Genomic DNA, 22,165 nt, shown 5'->3' on the forward strand with positions numbered 1-22,165 from the left:
ACCTTGGCTGCTGCCGGCCTCCTTCCAGTCCTGGACTTCGACCTATCCAGCCCTGGTTCCAACACCGTGTTAAAGTCTCCCCCCATTATCAGCTTTCCCGTCTCTAGGTCCGGAATGCGTCCTAGCATCCGCCTCATAAAATTGGCATCATCCCAGTTCGGGGCATACACGTTTACCAAAACCACCGTCTCTCCCTGTAGTTTGCCACTCACCATCACGTATCTGCCCCCGTTATCCGCCACTATAGTCTTTGCCTCGAACATTACCCGCTTCCCCACTAATATAGCCACCCCCCTGTTTTTCGCATCTAGCCCCGAATGGAACACCTGCCCCACCCATCCTTTGCGCAGCCTAACCTGGTCTATCAGTTTCAGGTGCATTTCCTGTAACATAACCACATCTGCTTTAAGTTTCTTAAGGTGTGCGAGTACCCGTGCCCTTTTTATCGGCCCGTTGAGCCCTCTCACGTTCCACGTGATCAGCCGAGTTGGGGGGCTTCCCACCCCCCCCCTTGCCGATTAGCCATCATCTTTTTCCAGCTTCTCACCCAGTTCCCACGCAGCTGTATCTCCCCCAGGCGGTGCCCCCCCGCCCATCCTCTCCCCTACCCGCTCCCCCCTTTCCCCAGCAGCAGCAACCCAGTAATTCCCCCCTCCCACCCCCCCCGCTAGACCCCCTGCTAGCGTAATTACTCCCCCCATGTTGCTCCCAGAAGTCAGCAAACTCTGGCTGACCTCGGCTTCCCCCCGTGACTACGGCTCGCACCGTGCGACGCCCCCTCCTTCCTGCTTCTCTATTCCCGCCATAATTATCATAGCGCGGGAGCCAAGCCCGCGCTTCTCCCTTGGCCCCGCCCCCCATGGCCAACGCCCCATCTCCTCTCCCTCCCCACCTCCCCCCATCACCCCCTGTGGGAGAGAGAAAAGTTACCACACCGCAGGATTAGAACATAAAACCCCTCTTCGCCCCCCACATTCGCCCCACCACCTTGTCCAAACGTTCTTTTTAATAGTCCACTCATTCCAGTTTTTCTTCTACAATAAAAGTCCACGCTTCATCCGCCGTCTCAAAGTAGTGGTGCCTCCCTTGATATGTGACCCACAGTCTTGCCGGTTGCAGCATTCCAAATTTTATCTTCCTTTTATGAAGCACCGCCTTGGCCCGATTAAAGCTCGCCCTCCTTCTCGCCACCTCCGCACTCCAGTCTCGATAAACGCGGATCACCGCGTTCTCCCATTTACTGCTCCGAGTTTTCTTCGCCCATCTAAGGACCATTTCTCTATCCTTAAAACGGAGGAATCTCACCACTATGGCTCTGGGAGTTTCTCCTGCTCTCGGTCCTCGCGCCATAACTCGGCATGCTCCCTCCACCTCCAACGGACCCGCCGGGGCCTCCGCTCCCATTAACGCGTGCAGCATCGTGCTCACATATGCCCCGACGTCCGCACCCTCCACACCTTCAGGAAGACCAAGAATCCTCAGGTTGTTCCTCCTTGCGTTGTTTTCCAGTGCCTCCAACCTCTCCACACATCGTTTCTGATGTGCCTCCTGTATCTCCGTCTTCACCACCAGGCCCTGTATATCGTCCTCATTCTCGGCTGCCTTCGCCTTCACGACCCGAAGCTCCCGCTCCTGGGTCATTTGTTCCTCCTTTAGCCCTTCAATCGCCTGTAGTATCGGGGCCAACAGCTCTTTCTTCATTTCCTTTTTTATCTCTTCCACGCAGCATTTCAAGAACTCTTGTTGTTCAGGGCCCCATGTGAAACTGCCACCTTCCGACGCCATCTTGGTTTTTGCTTGCCTTCCTTGCCGCTGTTCCAAAGAATCCGCTGCAATCCGGCCACTTTCCTCTCCTTTTTCCATCCGTGTCCAGGGGGAATTCCCTTCTGGTTTACCGCACGGTGTTTTTAGCCGTTAAAATTGCCATTGGGGCTCCTATCAAGAGCCCAAAAGTCCGTTCCACCGGGAGCTGCCGAAACGTGCGACTTAGTTGGTCATCGCCGCACCCGGAAGTCCGTAGATATGTAATGATGAGTGGCATGCTGGAGGTCGTGCTGGTTAATGTATATGCCCCGAATTGGGACGATGCGGGATTTATGAGACGGATGTTGGGTCGTATACCGGACCTGGAGGTAGGAAACCTGATATGGGAGGGGACTTAAACAACGTGCTGGACCCAGGGTTAGATAGATCCAGATCTAAGACCGGAAGAAGGCCGGCAGCGGCCAATGTGCTCAAGGGGTTTATGGACCAAATGGGGGGAGTGGATCCATGGTGATTTCTTAGACCGAGGGCCAGGGAGTTCTCCTTCTTCTCCCATGTCCATAAAGTGTACTCCCGGATAGATTTTTTTGTTCTGGGAAGGTCGTTGATCTCAAGGGTGGAAGAAGCTGAGTATTCAGCCATAGCGGTTTCGGACCATGCCCCACACTGGGTGGACATGGAACTAGGAGAGGAAAGGGAGCAGCGAGCACTCTGGCGATTAGATGTGGGATTGATGGCGGATGAGGGAGTGTGTGGAAGAGTGCGGGGATGTATTGAGAGGTACCTGGAGGCCAATGACGACGGGGAGGTCCGAGTGGGAGTGGTATGGGAAGCACTAAAAGCGGTGGTCAGAGGAGAGCTGATCTCCATTAGGGCCCACAAAGGGAAAACAGAGGCCAAGGAAAGGGAAAGATTACTGGGGCAGATTTTAAGGGTGGACAGGGAATTTGCGGAGACCCCGGAGGAGGGACTGTACAGGGAGAGAAGACGACTCCAGACGGAGTTCGACCTTTTGACCACCAGAAGGGCGGAGGTGCTGTGGAGGAAGACACAGGGGAGGAGGTATGAATATGGGGAAAAGGCTAGTCGCCTGCTGGCCCATCAGCTGCGAAGGAGGACAGCGGCGAGGGAGATAGGGGGAATTAGAGACAAAAAGGGAGCTACGGTGCGGAGAGCAGGGAAGATAAATGAGGTGTTCAAGACCTTTTATGAAGGACTGTATAGGTCCCAACCCCCGGAGGGAGAGGAGGGGATGCGGCAGTTCCTGGATCAATTGAGGTTCCCGAGGGTGGAGGAGCAGGAGGTGGAAGGCCTGAGGGCACCGGTTGGGGTGGACGAGGTTATTAAGGGGCTGGGGAATATGCAAGCAGGGAAGGCTCTGGGACCAGACGGGTTCCCAGTGGAATTTTATAGAAAATACGTGGACTTGTTGGCCCCGCTGTTGGTGAGGACGTTTAATGAGGCCAGGGAAGGAGGGACTTTACCCCCGACAATGTCGGAGGCGACGATATCGTTAATTCTGAAGCGGGATAAAGATCCGTTGCAGTGCGGGTCCTATAGACCTATTTCATTATTGAATGTGGACGCCAAATTGCTGGCAAAGGTACTGGCATCGAGGATAGAGGACTGTGTCCCGGGGGTGGTGCACTAAGACCGGACAGGGTTCGTAAAGGGGAGACAACTGAATGTCAACGTGCGATGACTATTAGGGGTGATAATGATGCCCCCAGTGGAGGGGGAGGCAGAGATAGTGGCGGCAATGGATGCAGAGAAGGCATTTGATAGGGTGGAGTGGGAGTACTTATGGGGGGTGCTAAGGAGGTTTGGGTTCGGGAACGGGTTTATTAGCTGGGTCAAACTCCTTTATGGGGCCCCAATGGCAAGTGTGGTCACGGGTCGGCAAAGATTGGAGTCTTTCCGACTATATAGGGGAACAAGACAGGGATGCCCGCTATCTCCATTGTTGTTCGCGTTGGCAATTGAACCTCTGGCCATGGCGTTGAGAGACTCCAGGAAATGGAGAGGGGTGATTAGAGGGGGAGAAGAACACCGAGTGACGCTATACGCAGATGACCTACTGTTGTATGTGACGGACCCAGTGGGGGGGATGACAGAGGTCATGCAGATATTGAGGGAGTTCGGAGATTTCTCAGGATATAGGCTTAACATGGGGAAGAGTGAACTATTCGTGAGACATCCTGGGGACCAGAGTAGAGAGATAGAAGGCCTGCCTCTAAGGAAAGTGGAAAGAAACTTCCGATACCTGGGGATTCAGATCGCCAGGAGCTGGGGAACCTTACACAGACTTAATCTGACACGATTGGTAGAACAAATGCAGGAGGACTTCAAGAGGTGGGACACGCAGCCTCTGTCGTTGGCGGGCAGAGTGCAGGCAATTAAGATGATGGTCTTCCCGAGGTTCTTATTTGTATTTCAATGTCTCCCTATACTAATCACTAAGACCTTTTTTTAAAAAATAGACAGGAGCATCACGAGCTTCGTGTGGGCAGGGAAAGTCCCGAGGGTAAGGATGGGGTTCCTACAACGTAGCAGAGACAGAGGAGGATTGGCGCTACCGAATTTGGGCGACTACTATTGGGCCGCCAATGTGGCGATGATTCGTAAATGGATGATGGAGGGAGAGGGAGCGGCGTGGAAATTACTGGAGAGAAAGTCCTAAAAAGGGACGAGCCTAGAGGCGCTGGTGACGGCGCCGCTACTGCTCTCACCAAAAAAGTTTACCACGAACCCAGTGGTGGCGGCAACATTGAATATTTGGGGACAATGGAGGCGACAGAGAGGTGCGCGGGGAGCCCTGGTGGGGTCCCCAATCAGGAACAACCACAGGTTTGCCCCAGGAAGGATGGATGGAGGATTTCAGAGCTGGCACCAGTTGGGAATTAGGAGGGTGGGAGATTTATTTATAAATGGGACGTTTGCGAGCTTGGGAGCATTGGAGGAAAATTATAAGTTGCCCCGGGGAAACTTCCTTAGATATACACAGGTGAGGGCGTTCACAAGACAACAGGTGAGGGAATTTCCGCTGCTCCCGACACAGGGGATCCAGGACAGAGTGCTTTCGGAGGGGTGTATCGGGGAGGGCAAGGTGTCAGACATATACCGAGAGATGAGGGAAGAGGGGGAGGAGCTGGTGGGCGAATTAAAAGGAAAGTGGGAAGAAGAGCTCGGGGAGGAGATAGAGGAGGGTATGTGGGCTGATGCCCGAAGCAGAGTAAATTCCTCTTCCTCGTGCGCCAGGCTTAGCCTGATTCAATTCAAGGTGCTACATAGAGCACACATAACGGGAGAAAGATTGAGCAGATTCTTCGGAGTGGAGGACAAGTGTGGGAGGTGTGGCGAAAGCCCGGCAAACCACGCACATATGTTTTGGTCGTGCCCGGCACTGGAGGGGTATTGGAAGGGAGTGATGGGAGTGATTTCGAAGGTGGTGAAGGTCCGGGTCAAACCAGGCTGGGGGCTAGCTTTATTTGGAGTTGCGGATGAGCCGGGAGTGCAGGAGGCGAAAGAGGCCGACGTTGTGGCCTTTGCATCCCTTGTAGCCCGGCGTAGGATCCTACTCATGTGGAAGGAAGCGAAACCCCCCGGATTGAAGGCCTGGATAAACGATATGGCGGGGTTCATTAAACTGGAGCAGATGAAGTTTGCGCTGAGAGGATCGGCTCAAGGGTTCACCAGGCGGTGGCAGCCATTCCTCGACTACCTAGGGGAACGTTAGAGGGAAGACAGATGACCAGCAGCAGCAACCCAGGGGGGAGGGGGGGGGGGGGGGGGGTGGAAAGTTTTATTTTATGTTAAATGATTAGTTTACCATGTTGGTTAGCCATTTGTTCACTGTTAAATTTTCTTTTTTGTTATGTTTGATGTGTAAGGGGAAAAAATTGTGATCGAAAAATTTTCAATAAAATATATTTAAAAAAAAGACCCAGCATTCTCCGCGTGGAAGACTGTCCTATTCAGCCCGCAGGAGCTTCTTGCGCAGGCGCACCGCCAAGCTGTAAGTGGAGAATGCGCATGCGGTCTCTGACTGGGGCATGCGCAGTGCGGTACGTGTCTGGACTTGGGCGGCGAGGGGAAAAATGATCCGGTGAACTGAGTCACGGGGCCGCGAGGTGTGGGGGAAGAGACAGCGGGGTGGCTGGGAACGGGGTTTCATAAACACAGCATGAATGCCTCAAACCCCGAATAAGAAGCTCCTAATCCTGTTTTTGCAAAGGACGTTGTTGGGCTGTTCTGCATCACTGGCCCAGAATAACGGCAGCCATATTGCAGCAGGGCGCATGCGCAGCGCTCCCTGTCCTGTCAGCAGGAGGAGAGAATGTTGTGACTGACCGTGATGGATTCTGGAAACTCCTTTTACAGGGGGTTAGGAGAGGATTTGCACAAAGCAAATTCAAACCAACACAATTTTTATGTCTCCTCAATTTATATCTTAGACTAACAGTTGAAGGTCTTTGTAACTTTCTTTTTCAGGAAGTTAAAAGTGGAGCATTGATCGATGGGAAACTCAAACCAAGCATCACATTGTGATCTGACAGAGTCAGCGATACATCAGAACCTGAATATCAGCAGCATCTGAGTGTGCAAGGTAAAATGTTTGTCTGTTCTGTCTGTGAGGGAAGATTTCAGGTCCCAGTCTGACTGGAAAACCCCGAGATTCAGAAACCCTGATTCGACCACACCTTGAAAACTCAACTCTGGGCAACAAACCTTAGGAGAATAGAATGGTCTCAGAGGGAGTGCAGAGCACAGATTTCCTTGAGTGATCATAGGATCATAGAACCCCTACAGTGCAGGGGGGGGGGGATTCGAATCCAGCACCAACCCTTCAAAATGAGCACTCTACCCATTTATGCTTCCTCCATCCACCCCACCCTATACGCATAACCCAGGACTTGAACTGCACATCCTTGGACCTTAAGAGGCAATTTAGCATAGCCAATCCACTAACCTGCACATCTTTGGATGGTGAGGAAACCGGAGCACCATGCAGACAAGGGGAGAATGTACAAACTCCAACAAAGGCTGGAATTGAACCCGGGTCCCTGACGCTGTGAGGCAGTAGTGCTAACCACTGTGCCACTGCTGAATCCCAAAGTTAAATTATACGATGAGATTACAGAAAGTAGTCATAGTCATTGTGGCACAGCGGAGGCTATTCGGCCCATTGAGTCTGTGCTAGTTCGCAAGAGCAGTCCAGTCAGTCCCATTCCCCTGTTCCATCCCTCGATCCTCGCAGGTCTATTGCCATTAAATATTTATCCAATTGCCTTTTGAAAATATTCATTGTGTCCATTTCTGCCCTCCCCTCAGCCATAACTTTGGGGTCATTACCGTTGACTGTAAAATCATTCCCCTTCACATCTCCCTTATCTTTTACAAAACCTGAATATGTCCCCGAGTTCTTGTGCAACCAGTGAATGGGAACAAATTTTCTTTGTCTATTTTACTGAAACCCATCAGAATCTTCTACATCTGAATCAAATCTCCTCAACCCCCTCTGCCGGAACCATTCTGCAAAATCTCTTCTGCACCTTCTCAAGGACCTTCACATTCTTCCTGAAGAGTGGTGACCAAAAATGGACGCAATACTCAAATTGTGGCTTTATCAGAGCTTTATAAAGCAGTAAAACTTCTATTTTGTGCTCATTAACACCATTAATCAGCTCAAGAGCTAATTTAATAAAAGCAAAATACTGCAGGTTCTTGAAATCTGAGATAAAAACAGACAATTCTGGATAAACTCAGCAGCTCTGGCAGCATCTGTGAAGAGAGAATCAGAGTTTTTTAACATATTTCTTTATTCTCCTTTTTCGCAATTTCTCCCAAATTTACACCCATCAACAATAAACAATAATCAGTAACAAATATGTCAATCCCCATATCAATAACAACGATCCCATCCTCTCGCCAAACCCCAAACATTCGCCCACATGTTCACATAAACAACTGACAAAAAGGAATCCGGAATCCCCCATTAACACCCATCGCCCCCCCCCCCCACCCAACCAACTAATGTTCAATGTTTTTTAAAAAAATAAAAAAATTCTCCTTTTTCACATTTTCTCCCACATTTACACCCATCAACAATACACATTAATCAGCAACTAATGTTCAATGTTATCCAGTTCTTGGAAGTGCACAATGAATAATGTCCATGAATTGTCGAACCTCTATGTCCTTCCCCTCAGTTCAAACTTAACCTTCTCAAGTGTCAAGAATTACAACAGATCCCCCCGCCGCGCCAGGGTAGAGAGGCTGCTCTCCAACCCATCAGGATCTGTCTTCGGGCGATCAACGAGGTGAAGGCTAAAACATGTGCCTCCGCACCCGTTTCCAACCCTGGCCGGTCCAACACCCCAAATATGGCCTCCTACCCCAGGTCGCCATATTTGGGGGAGGAGGCCATATTTGGGGTGTTGGACCAGCCAGGGTTGGAAACTGATTATTGTTGATGGGTGTAAATTTGGGAGAAAATGCTAAATTCATTTTATTTCATTTTCATTTTAGCTGTATCAGCTCCAACCTCGTGCACAAGGTGGAGGCATTCACTCTCCGGAGCACCTCACACCAGAACCTCTCCTCCATATCCTCTCCCAACTCTTCCTCCTACTTTGCTTTGATCCCTTCCAGTGGTGCCTTCTCCTCTTCCAAAATAGCTCCGTAGACCGCTGACACTACCCCCTTCTTCAGTCCCCCTTTCATCAGCACATCCTCCAGCAATGTGGAGGAGAGAGAATCAGAGTTAATTTTCAGATCTAAATGATCTTTCTACATAACTGCTTCGCTAACTACTCTCTGAATATATCCTGTCACTTCAGAGAGAAAAGCACTTAGAAACCCCAGTCCCCTGTGTCCCTGCACCAATCTTTAGCACTCTGCCATTAATTATATCTTTCCCCTCCCTAACCCCTTTGCCACCTAATTATGAGGGTTGTAATCCTTGGAATTTAGAAGATTAAAAAGGAATTGATCAAAGTTTTCAGGTTGTTAATTGGAATTGACAAGGTAGATATAGAGGAACCATTTCCACTGGTTGGGGAATCTCGCACGAGCAGACACATTCTAAACATAGAATCCGGTTCTGGCACCTTTTCAGGGAGAGAGTTCCAGATGCTGAAGCCTCTGTTGCTGCAGAAACTGCTGAACTCACTGCTGAGTTCTGAAGGTTGTAAAGTGTCGAATGGAAAGATGAGTTGCTGTTCCCCAAGCTCCCTTTGAGCTTCATTGGAACAGTTCAGGAGGCCAAGGGCAGAGAGGTCAGAGTGGGAGGGGGGCAGACAATTAAAATATGAAGCAATCATCCAGCGTGCAATTAATGCAGCCAAATCCTTGATAAAAGTCGCACAGTATATCATCCTTCTTCTTGTGAAGTGATGAATCATTTCCACTTCCACCACCCTCCAGGGCTGTGAGATCCAGGTTATCACTCAGTGTAAAAAAAGGTCTTCATATTCCTCGCTGCATCTCAGGTTCTCTCATGTGAACAGCTTTTCTTTATCGACCTGATCTATGCCTGTATTAATTTTGTACACCTCCATCAATCTCCTCTCAATTTCATTTGCTCTGTGTAGAACAAGCCCAGTTTCTCCAACCTAACCTTGCTGCTAACTTCCCTCCTGGAACCATCCTGAATCTCCTCAGCACTCTGTAAGGATCCTCATATCCTTCCTGAGGACTGGTGACCAGAACTGGATGTAATGTTGTGATCTAACCAGGACTTTATAATTTCTTGTTTTAGTGCTCAACACCTCTATTTATGCAGCTCAGACCCCTGATTTATTAACTACCTCCCGTTATAAGAAATAGTTCCCATGAATCCTTTAGTCATGACCCGTAATTATAAAGCGTCAATGATGACACAAGCTTTAAAATAGTTCCTGTAATATTTGTCCTGAATACCAGACACCTTCCCCCAAGTTCTGGAAAGGGAGGGTTAATAAAGCCAGGTACTCACAGTCTGCACAAACTTCGAATGTGACTCCAGACCCATTTGTAAAACTGAACAAATAAATCCCTGAATTTATTCCGACTCTTTTCTGTATCCCAGCTCCAGTAATTACTGACTGGGAAGGGACCAGAATGTCAGGAGGCTTCCCACTGCTGTCTTCTCGTGTGGAAGTGATCTATCAGATTAATGTGTTTATGCTGTGAGTATTCGGTACAATGCCTGAACCTCTGATTCTGCTTCCTGTCCACTATCCCCCTCATCCATGGATCTTCCCTTTTACCAACTGGAGAAAACGTTTGCCTGTTCACTGATTGATCTCGATGGCAGTGAGATTACCCAGAATTCCCAATCGGTCAGAAAGTCCCCTATTGGCGACTAATGGAACCCAGGGCGAGGACGCAGGGCTGTGCTGTATTCTGAGCATGCTCAGTGCAGCTGGTGGAGACGGACTGAAGGAGATCAGGCAGCTCAGGGAGGCGATTGTGACCACAGGAGAGGAACTGGAGCCGGGGGAGGGTCAGAATTAAATGAGCCCAGACGACTGTCGGACTGGCAATTACCACGATGTAGGTGAGAGAGCACAGAGGTGATGGTGAACAAGACCTGGTGTGAGTGAGGGCAGGAGCAGCTGAGCTTTGGATGACCTCCAGTTCCTGTGAAGTTGAATCTGGGAGATCAACAAGACCCACATTAGAATAGTCCAGTTTAGAGGAAACAAAGGAATGGATGAGTTTCAGCAGCACATGAACTAAGACAGGGACACAACTGGACAATGTTACTGAGTGGAAATAGGCAGTGACAGTGATGTGTGGACAGGAACACAGCTTGGGGTGAAATATGCCAGAGATTGTGAACAGTCTGATTCAGCGTCAGACAGTTCCCAGGGAGAGTGATGGGGTCGGCGGTGAGGGAGTGGAGTTTATAACTGGGCATGAAGACACTGGCTTTGTCCATCCAGTACTGTATGTCAGATAAGTCAGGATGGTGTGCGAGTTGGAGGGGAACTTGGAAATCATGGTGTTCACAGATTCCTGCTACCCTGCTCCTACGAGGTGGTGGAGAATGGTTTGGGAGATTCTGTCAAAGTTCTGCTCATGTTGAAGATATATTAAATACTTGTTTCAATCATTCAGCCTCTACTACTCCCTTTCTCCTTCCTTCTCGCAGAGTGTCAGAGTTTGGTGTAGATTCAGACCAATTGGCAGGTTCCCTTCCCTGAAGGACATTAATGATCCAGTTGTGTATTCACAACAATCCAGCAGTTTTCATGGTCACATTTTCCTGGTGCCGGCCCCACAAATGACCCGATTCATTCAGCTCAATTTCACCACCTGCCTTTGTGTTTTTGTGGGTTCTGTCTCACTCCCTATTTTTCATTTTAAATCCGGTTCACAGGTCATTGGAAGAGGATTTGCAGTTGGGAAACTTCATCACATCAGGATCAGCACCAGTTGCTCCATTTACCGTAACGTGAATGTCATCATACTTTGAACATGGAAGGAAACAGCACCATTCACAGTGGGGAGAAACCGTACACGTGTTCTGTGTGTGGACGAGGCTTCAGACAAACATCAGGCCTGTTGAGACACAAGCGGAGTCACACTGGAGAGAAACCGTGGAAATGTGGGGACTGTGGAAGGGGATTAATTTCCCCATCAGACCTGGAAACACATCGACGCAGTCACACTGGGGAGAAACCGTTCTCCTGCTCCAAGTGTGGGAAGAGTTTGACTATTTCAGCCAACCTGCTGAGACACCAGAGGGTTCACACAGAGGAGAGACCATTTCAATGCTCAGACTGGGAAATGCTATAAAAGTTCCCAGGAATGATGCTGCATCAACGTGTTCACACTGACGAGAGACCGTTCAGGTGCTCTCACTGCGGGACTGGCTTCAGGCGATCATCCCAACTCACTGTACACCAGAGGATTCACAGTGGGGAGAGGCCGCCTATCTGCTCCATGTGAGGAAGGGGATTCACTCAGTCATCTGACCTGCTGACGCACAAGAGAATTCACACTGGAGAGAAGCCCTTTACCTGCTCCACGTGTGGGAAGGGATTCACTACCTCATCCACCCTGCTGAGACATCACCGAGTTCACACAGACAAGAGACCTTTTAAATGTTCAGACTGTGGGAAGGGCTTTAAAAGTTCCTGGGAACTGATGTACCATCAACGTGTTCACACTGACGAGAAGCCATTCAGATGCTCTCACTGCGGGACTGGGTTCAGACAATCATCACAACTCACTGACCACCGCCGAATTCACACAGGCACAAGACCTTTCACCTGCTCCGAGTGTGGGGAGGGATTCACTCAGTCATCCAACCTGCTGACCCACCAGCGAGTTCACACTGGGGAGAGGCCGTTCACCTGCTCCCAGTGTGGGAACGCTTTCACAACCTCATCCAGCCTGCTGAGACATCAGCGAGTTCATAAATAACTACAGTGATTGGAATTTTCCGTTAATCACACCCAGGACTGAACCGTGTTCATTAGGGTCTGGTTCTGCTGATGGTAATGAACCAGTAATGATGCCCAGTTACAGGGATTCATATTCTGGCTAAAAGTCAAATAAATTAGATTTGTATGAAATACGCAGAGTGTTGGAACTTTTTAATATCTCTGACACAAGTTAGTTCCTTTTGAAGTTCTCTCGCTCTCCCCTGTCTCTTCCATCCTCACCTCCAACAAGACGTGTGAGGAGCTTGTGGAGCTTCTTTGTGACTGAGATTGAGTAAATCCGATCAGCTGCCTCTGCTGCTTCCCTCCCTTCCACGAGCCCACCGGACCAAACTGTCTCTAAATGTCATCCTTTCCCGAGCCCTGAACCCACATCTTTCTCTAGTTTCTCTCCCATCTCCCCTCATGCCCTCTCAGAGCTCATCTTGTCCATGAGACCCAGCTCCTGCTCCATCGACCCTATTCCCACAAAACTGATCACCCAACTTCCCCATGTTCACTGACTTTGTTGAATCTATTCTCTATCAGGTACTGTCCCTCCCCTACTGCTGTCATTCTACCCTTGTCAAAAAGCAAACCCTTTACTCCACCATCCTTACAAATTACTGCCCCATCGCCAGCACCCCTCTCCTCTCCCAAATCCCGGTCTATTTTTCCCAGAACGCCACGTTTTAATCCCTCCATTCAGGTTTCTGCTTTGTCACCGTGCTGAAACAACTCTTATCAAAGTTACAAATGACATCCTCTGTGACTGTGACAAAGACAAACCTCCCCTCTGTCCTCAGCCTTTGACAAGGTCGACCACACCATTCTGCTCCGTCACCTCTCCACTGTCATCCAGCTGGGTGGGGCTGCTCTCTCCTGGTTCCATTCTTCTCCATCAGAGTTGGAGAATCACTTGTAATGTCTTCCCTTCCCACTCGCACAGTTACCTCTGCTGTTACCAAGGGATCCAGTCTTGTCTCCTCTTCTTTCTCGTCCACATGTTCCCACAATAACACCATCTGGACACATTGTCAGTTGTCACAGTTACACTGACAGCTCCCAGCTCCACCTCCACCACCTCTCTCCACAATTGTTAAATTCTCAGCCTGTTTGTCTGATATCCAGTGGTGGATGGGCAGACATTCCCTCCAATTAAATATTGGGAAAACCAAAGTCATTGTTTTCATTCCCGAGCTCCCAGCTCCATTCCTCTCCCTGGTAACGTCTGACACTAAACCAGACCTGTTTGCACACCTCATGTTTGAATCCGAGATGCACTGCTGGCCCTTGTGTCTGTGTCCCAGGCTTTCTCAGTCAAAATTATTTCAAAACTTTCCCCACAGAGAGATCAATCATTTCCCCTTTCATAATCAGATACATGGAATAAGTCATTCTGAAAGATCTCAAGATTGTTACTTTGAATTTTTTGTCTGCAAATCCTCTCCCTCTAACTCCCAGTAAAAGGAGTTTAGAGGTTTTCGGTGTAAATGCAGGATAGAAATTCAGGACCATTCTAGTTTCTATGGTGCATTCTCCCAAATCTATGAATCTCAGTCCCACACACACCTCCACCTCTCTGCTCATTGTTCCAGATTCAGTCTCCAGTCTCCTCCTGATTATTTTCCCCTCTCCAGATTCTCTCTCCTCCTGTCCTTAAACTGGTGACTCAGACTGTGGCTCAATCCCACTCCTTCATTCTAACAAATATCCCAGCTCACAACAACTAATCATCTTTAACAACTTTATTAGTAATTTCTAATATTGGGAAAGAATCACCTTTTCCCAATTGTGGAGAACAGAAATCCAGCGGGCAGCTCAGAACTTCCTCCTCCCAGGAATGTTTTAACAAGCTGCATGTATCTGAGTTACATTTATACAGACTCACTCAGTCAGTGATCAGATCTCACTGAACTATGACACAAACTGTGTGTACCTGAGTTATATTAATGCAGATTCACTCACTCAAGTGATCAGATCTCACTGAACTATGACACAAGCTGTGTGTATCTGAGTTACATTTATACAGACTCACTCAGTAAGTGATAAGATCTCACTGAGCTACAACAGCTCTATTTATAATTAGTTGTTAACATAATAAAATGTCTCAAGCAGTTTCACAGGAACACGAGGACATATTGGGTCAGATGACCAAAGAGTTGGTCAAAGACTTCAGTTATAAAGAGAGTTTTAAAGGTGGAAAATTAAGTGGAAAAGTGGGGAGGTTTAGGGATGAAATTCCAGTGATTAGGGTCCAGGCAGCTAACAGCCCCCAGTTGGAATGTGAGTAAAATCAGGGATGAAGGACATCCGGAATGATGCTCCATGTACGTGGGCCCCATAGCCCAGGCTCAAGACCCAAATCTAAACTTTGGGACAGAGTTTGACCATCCCTGGTCTCAGAGAAATACAATTCCCCGATAAACATCTTGTAAGATCTTGGTTTATTGAAAACATAAAAAGTTCGGACCAGTTGAGTCCTCCTATGCACTCGATGGGGATTGACTTTAACAGATTTAAAATTCTCTGGATCTCAGGGTCACTTCAAGAATATGTTTCAGTCGAGATTTAAATATTGAAAAACTGAGTAGAAATGGGGACAGACAGCAGCTCAATCATTTCAAAGTGAGAAATGAATGGTCTCTGTTTCAGGGGGGACTCCTTCAGAATGAACACTTCCCACCAGCAGCACCAACCCCCCTCCCCCTCCCTGTTCACTGAACATTCCTTCACCCACTCATCCTCCCATTGCACATCCACCCAATGGCCCCCAGCCTGGATTCACATTCAGCATGAACTCAGTGAAAGGCTGAGCTGGCCCCGGGATGTAAGAACGGACAAGAGCTGGAAGTGGTTCCAGTCAATACAGTTTGTGCATCATTATTAAATAAAGAAATGTCATATCTTGTCAAACCCCCATTTCAGACACTTGGTGAATTACAATTTGGAGCCCAGACCCTTCCTGTTGCTTCTACTTGGCGGATCATAGAATTTACAGTGCAGAAGGAGGCCATTTGGCCCATCGAGTCTGCACCAGCTCTTGGAAAGAGCACCCTACCCAAGCCCACACCTCCACCCTGTCCCCATAACCCAGTAACCCCACCCAACAATAAGGGCAATTTAGCATGGCCAGTCCACCTAACCTGTACATCTTTGGACTGTGGGAGGAAACCGGAGTACTCGGAGGAAACCCACGCACACACGGGGAGAACGTGCAGACTCTGCACAGACAGTGATCCAAGCCAGGAATTGAACCTAGGACACTGGAGCTGTGAAGCAATTGTGCTAACCACCATGCTACCGTGCTGCCCTGTGTGGTTTCAGCAGAGGTAGAGACAGGCTGCTCACATCCCTGCTCGCACTGCCCAGAGGCTTGTCACAGAATCATAGAATTTACAGTGCAGAAGGAGGCCATTCAGCCCATCGAGTCTGCACCGGCCCTTGGAAAGAGCACCCTACTCAATCCCCACACCTGCACCCTATCCCCATTAACCCCATAACCCAACCTAACCTTTTTGGACACTTAAGGGCAATTTAGAATGGCCAATCCACCTAACCTGCACATCATTGGAGGGTCTCCACCCACTGGCTTTCAGAGCTCCGGAGGGTCCTGGGACAGACTGACCCATCTGTACCTGTGCCAGGCAGATTCAGCTGGAGACGGGGCAGCGTGTTGGATACTGCCTGTGGGTTTGGGGACAATGGGTCTAAGGTGGGAGCCCTTTGCTGGAGATCAGTGACGTGTTGACAGTATCTGTCATCCTGTTCAAGGCAGCAGACATCTCCTGCACGGCCGAGGTCATGACCTACACCGACCCATTTCAGAGCCGTGCTTGAAGCTCCATGGAGGCAGCCACTCTCTCCATGACACAGTCTCTGGAACCTCCTCCAGCCCTACAACCCTCCACGCTCCCTCACTCCTCCAATTAGGGGAGAAGGTGGCATCGTGGTAATGTCACTGGATTAGTGATCCAGAGGCCCAGGCTAATGCTCTGGAGACATGGATTCAAATCCCAAATCCAATGAATAAACCTGGAACTCTAAAGTTAGTCTCAGCGGCCGTGACAACTATCATCGATTGTTGGAAAAACCCATCTGGTTCACTCATGCCCTTTAGGGAGGGAAATCTGCCATCCTTACCTGGTCTGGCCTCCATGTGACTCCAGACCCACAGCAATGTGATTGACTCTAGTGCCGAGCAGGCCACTCAGTTGAAGGGCAATTAGGGATGGGTAACAAATCCCGGCCTTTGCAGTGACGTCCACATCCCATAAAACAATCAAAGAAAAAATCCTCACCCCCTTCAGCTCCTCGACTTGCTTCACTCCACCATTGGCAGAGGCGCCTTCACCTACCGAGGTCCTAAGGGCTGGAAGCCCCTCACTAGACCGGTCTCCTTACCTTTTCCACCCAGCTTCTGACCCTCTGTGAAGGGTCTCCGACATTTTAAGCTGTTGATGGGTAAATGCCAGTTGTTGTTGTCGCTGCCTCATATTGGAAAACTCAGGAATGTCACAAAAACACTCGGAAACTTCAGATGGAAGATTCGCAGCTGGAAACTTCACCTTCAGACAGCTTTACACCAATCTCTGATTGGACAGCACATTTTGTAAAAACATTCACCATCTAATAATGTTCATAAATGTTTAGTGAGGGGTTTCCAGCCCTCAGGACCTCGGTAGGTGAAGGCGCCTCTGCCAATGGTGGAGTGAAGCAAGTCGAGGAGCTGAAGGGGGTGAGGATTTTTTCTTTGATTGTTTTATGGGATGTGGACGTCACTGCAAAGGCCGGGATTTGTTACCCATCCCTAATTGCCCTTCAACTGAGTGGCCTGCTCGGCACTAGAGTCAACCACATTGCTGTGGGTCTGGAGTCACATGTAGGCCAGACCAGGTAAGGCGGCAGATTTCCCTCCCTAAAGGGCATGAGTGAACCAGATGGGTTTTCCCAACAATCGATGATAATTGTCACGGCCGCTGAGACCAACTTTAGAATTTAGATTTTCTGCTTATTTCTAATACGATAAGGGGGCAGCACGGTAGCATTGTGGATAGCACAATTGCTTCACAGCTCCAGGGTCCCAGGTTCGATTCCGGCTTGGGTCACTGTCTGTGCGGAGTCTGCACATCCTCCCCGTGTCTGCGTGGGTTTCCTCCGGCTGCTCCGGTTTCCTCCACAGTCCAAAGATGTGCAGGTTAGGTGGATTGGCCATGATAAATTGCCCTTCGTGTCCAAAATTGCCCTTAGTGTTGGGTGGGGTTACTGGGTTATGGGGATAGGGTGGAGGTGTTGACCTTGGGTAGGTTTCTCTTTCCAAGAGCCGGTGTAGACTCGATGGGCCAAATGGCCTCCTTCTGCACTGTAAATTCTATGATAAAATGTCAGAAATTCATTGACTGTGACTAGAATGAGCTCTCTCTGGCTCTCAGTAACAAAGCTTCCACAGCAGCTTGCTGGGTGACACACACAGCACAGGCCTGTTCTCTCTGTCACAAACCCTGAAACCAGATTTCTAAACTGGAGAAGGTTGGATCTGACGACCCGAATATAAACCAACTGTCTGAGTAAAGGTTAAAACGGTTCAACAGGAAAATCACTTTGGACAGGAAAGATTTTCAAAGTGATCGGTGCTGGATTCAGACTAACACCAAACACACTGACTGGATCCAGAGGAAGGAGAACACAAGAGACTCCAGCCCCGGAGATCAGCTCCATCAGTCCGAGTGTCTGATCCGGGATCAGTAAACCATTCCGAGGAGACTGTCACCTCCAGCCCCGGAGATCAGCTCCATCTGTCCCAGTGTCAGATCCGGGATCAGTAAACCATTCCGAGGAGACCGACACCTCCAGCCCCGGAGATCAGCTCCATCTGTCCCAGTGTCTGATCCGGGATCAGTAAACCATTCTGAGGAGACTGTCACCTCCAGCCTCGGAGATCAGCTCCATCTGTCCCAGTGTCTGACACGGGATCAGTAAACTATTCCGAGGAGAACGTCACCTCCAGCCCCGGAGATCAGCTCCATCTGTCCGAGTGTCTGATCCGGGATCAGTAAACCATTCCGAGGAGACTGTCACCTCCAGCTCCATCTGTCCCAGTGTCTGATCCGGGATCAGTAAACCATTCCGAGGAGATTGTCACCTCCAGCCCCGGAGATCAGCTCCATCTGTCCCAGTGTCTGACCCGGGATCAGTAAACTATTCCGAGGAGACTGTCAGCTCCAGCCCCGGAGACCAGCTCCATCTGTCCGAGTGTCTGACCCGGGATCAGTAAACTATTCCGAGGAGACTGTCACCTCCAGCCCCGGAGATCAGCTCCATCTGTCCGAGTGTCTGATCCGGGATCAGTAAACCATTCCGAGGAGATTGTCACCTCCAGACCCGGAGATCAGCTCCATCTGTCCGAGTGTCTGATCCGGGATCAGTAAACCATTCCGAGGAGATTGTCACCTCCAGACCCGGAGGTCAGCTCCATCTGTCCGAGTGTCTGATCCGGGATCAGTAAACTATTCCGAGGAGAACGTCACCTCCAGCCCCGGAGATCAGCTCCATCTGTCCGAGTGTCTGATCCGGGATCAGTAAACTATTCCGAGGAGACTGTCACCTCCAGCCCCGGAGATCGGCTCCCTCTGTCCGAGTGTCTGATCCGGGATCAGTAAAGCATTCCGAGGAGACTGTCACCTCCAGCTCCATCTGTCCGAGTGTCTGATCCGGGATCAGTAAACCATTATGAGGAGACTGTCACCTCTGGCTGGAGATCAGCTCCATCTGTCCGAGTGTCTGATCCGGGATAAGTAAACCATTCCGAGGAGACTGTCACCTCCAGCCCCGGAGATCAGCTCCATCTGTCCGAGTGTCTGATCCGGGATCAGTAAACAATTCCAAGGAGACTGTCACCTCCAGCCCCGGAGATCGGCTCCATCTGTCCGAGTGTCTGATCCAGGACCAGTAAACCATTCCGAGGAGACTGTCACCTCCAGCTCCATCTGTCCGAGTGTCTGATCCGGGATCAGTAAACCATTCCGAGGAGACTGTCACCTCCAGCCCCGGAGATCAGCTCCATCTGTCCCAGTGTCTGATCCGGGATCAGTAAACCATTCCGAGGAGATTGTCACCTCCAGCCTCGGAGATCAGCTCCATCTGTCCCAGTGTCTGACCCGGGATCAATAAACCATTCCGAGGAGACTGTCACCTCCAGCCCCGGAGACCAGCTCCATCTGTCCCAGTGTCTGACCCGGGATCAGTAAACTATTCCGAGGAGACTGTCACCTCCAGCCCCGGAGACCAGCTCCATCTGTCCGAGTGTCTGACCCGGGATCAGTAAACTATTCCGAGGAGACTGTCACCTCCAGCCTCGGAGATCAGCTCCATCTGTCCGAGTGTCTGATCCGGGATCAGTAAACCATTCCGAGGAGACTGTCACCTCCAGCCCCGGAGATCAGCTCCATCTGTCCCAGTGTCTGACCCGGGATCAGTAAACTATTCCGAGGAGACTGTCACCTCCAGCCCCGGAGACCAGCTCCATCTGTCCGAGTGTCTGATCCGGGATCAGTAAACCATTCCGAGGAGACTGTCACCTCCTGCCCCGGAGACCAGCTCCATCTGTCCCAGTGTCTGACCCGGGATCAGTAAACTATTCCGAGGAGACTGTCACCTCCAGCTCCATCTGTCCCAGTGTCTGATCCGGAATCAGTAAACCATTCCGAGGAGATTGTCACCTCCAGCCCCGGAGATCAGCTCCATCTGTCCCAGTGTCTGACCCGGGATCAGTAAACTATTCCGAGGAGACTGTCAGCTCCAGCCCCGGAGACCAGCTCCATCTGTCCGAGTGTCTGACCCGGGATCAGTAAACTATTCCGAGGAGACTGTCACCTCCAGCCCCGGAGATCAGCTCCATCTGTCCGAGTGTCTGATCCGGGATCAGTAAACCATTCCGAGGAGATTGTCACCTCCAGACCCGGAGATCAGCTCCATCTGTCCGAGTGTCTGATCCGGGATCAGTAAACCATTCCGAGGAGATTGTCACCTCCAGACCCGGAGGTCAGCTCCATCTGTCCGAGTGTCTGATCCGGGATCAGTAAACTATTCCGAGGAGAACGTCACCTCCAGCCCCGGAGATCTGCTCCATCTGTCCGAGTGTCTGATCCGGGATCAGTAAACTATTCCGAGGAGACTGTCACCTCCAGCCCCGGAGATCGGCTCCCTCTGTCCGAGTGTCTGATCCGGGATCAGTAAAGCATTCCGAGGAGACTGTCACCTCCAGCTCCATCTGTCCGAGTGTCTGATCCGGGATCAGTAAACCATTATGAGGAGACTGTCACCTCTGGCTGGAGATCAGCTCCATCTGTCCGAGTGTCTGATCCGGGATAAGTAAACCATTCCGAGGAGACTGTCACCTCCAGCCCCGGAGATCAGCTCCATCTGTCCGAGTGTCTGATCCGGGATCAGTAAACCATTCCGAGGAGACTGTCACCTCCAGCCCCGGAGATCAGCTCCATCTGTCCGAGTGTCTGATCCGGGATCAGTAAACAATTCCAAGGAGACTGTCACCTCCAGCCCCGGAGATCGGCTCCATCTGTCCGAGTGTCTGATCCAGGACCAGTAAACCATTCCGAGGAGACTGTCACCTCCAGCTCCATCTGTCCGAGTGTCTGATCCGGGATCAGTAAACCATTCCGAGGAGACCGACACCTCCAGCCCCGGAGATCGGCTCCATCTGTCCGAGTGTCTGATCCGGGATCAGTAAACAATTCCGAGGAGACTGTCACCTCCAGCCACAGAGATCAGCTCCATCTGTCCGAGTGTCTGATCCGGGACCAGTAAACCATTCCGAGGAGACTGTCACCTCCAGCCCCGGAGATCAGCATCTCCCTGATCCGGGACCAGTAAACCATTCTCACATGTTGTGGGTCACATGTATTTCCTGCCAATTTAGCTGGTGTACCAAATCTAAACTGTCGCTTTTTCATAAATTGCCTTAAAATTACCAATGGCTTGGATCCCCTTTTTGGGTAAACTCTTGACTCCTGGACTAAAATCTTGCAGGTTCCAGCATTCATCACAACATTAAATGAAAATCGCTTATTGACACAAGTAGGCTTCAATGAAGTTACTGTGAAAAGCCCCTAGTCGCCACATTCTGGCGCCTCTTCGGGGAGGCTGGTACGGGAATTAATCTTGTTGACTCTAAACACAGTTGTAAAGGAGCCTTTTGTCTGTATCTCGGAGCTCTGAACCATGGAAGAGAGTGACTGGGGCATGTTTCTTACAAATCTCAGGGTTAACCCACACATTCAGTTCTGGATCTGATTGACAGCAGCGAAAACAGCGGAATCCAATCCCTGGAGACACTCATGAAGTCGCTGGTGTCTCAGCATAAGTTGTAAGTCAGTGAATCCATTCCCGCACTCGGGGCAGGTGAACGATCTCTCTCCAGTGTGAATTTGTGGTGTATCATCAGCTCATTGCTGCTTCGAAAGCTCTGCTCACATGCAAAACATTTAAAAGGTTTTATATCAGAGTGAATTTGTTGGTGTTTCAGCAGGTTGTATGACTGAGTGAATCCCTTCCCACACACAGAGCAGGTGAATGGTCTCTCCCCAGTGTGAATTCGCTGATGCATCACTAGGCCATTGCTGCTTCGAAAGCTCTGCTCACAGTCAAAACATTTAAAAGGTTTTATATCAGAGTGAATTTGTTGGTGTTTCAGTAGGTGATAAGACTGAATGAATCCCTTCCCACACACAGAGCAGGTAAACGGTCTCTCCCCAGTGTGAATTCGCTGATGTACAGCAAGTTCAGATGATCGCCTGAAGCCAGTCCTGCAGTGAGAGCATCTGAATGGTCTCTCGTCAGTGTGAACACGTTGATGACAGGTCACTTCCCCGGAAGTTTTAAAGCACTTCCTACAGTCTGGACATTTAAAAGGTCTTTTGTCGGTGTGAACTCGCTGATGTTTCTGCAGGTTAGATGTAGCAGTGAATCCCTTT

At 50.0% G+C, this 22,165-nt stretch overlaps 1 pseudogene; it reads left to right on the plus strand.

Moving 5' to 3' along the window:
* Window positions 1-11,202: 11,202 nt before the first annotated feature.
* LOC140421365 (uncharacterized) lies at window positions 11,203-12,329 on the plus strand (annotated as a pseudogene).
* Window positions 12,330-22,165: the final 9,836 nt, after the last annotated feature.

This window comes from Scyliorhinus torazame, chromosome 5, assembly GCF_047496885.1.
Source record: "Scyliorhinus torazame isolate Kashiwa2021f chromosome 5, sScyTor2.1, whole genome shotgun sequence".
NCBI classification, from domain to species: domain Eukaryota; kingdom Metazoa; phylum Chordata; class Chondrichthyes; order Carcharhiniformes; family Scyliorhinidae; genus Scyliorhinus; species Scyliorhinus torazame.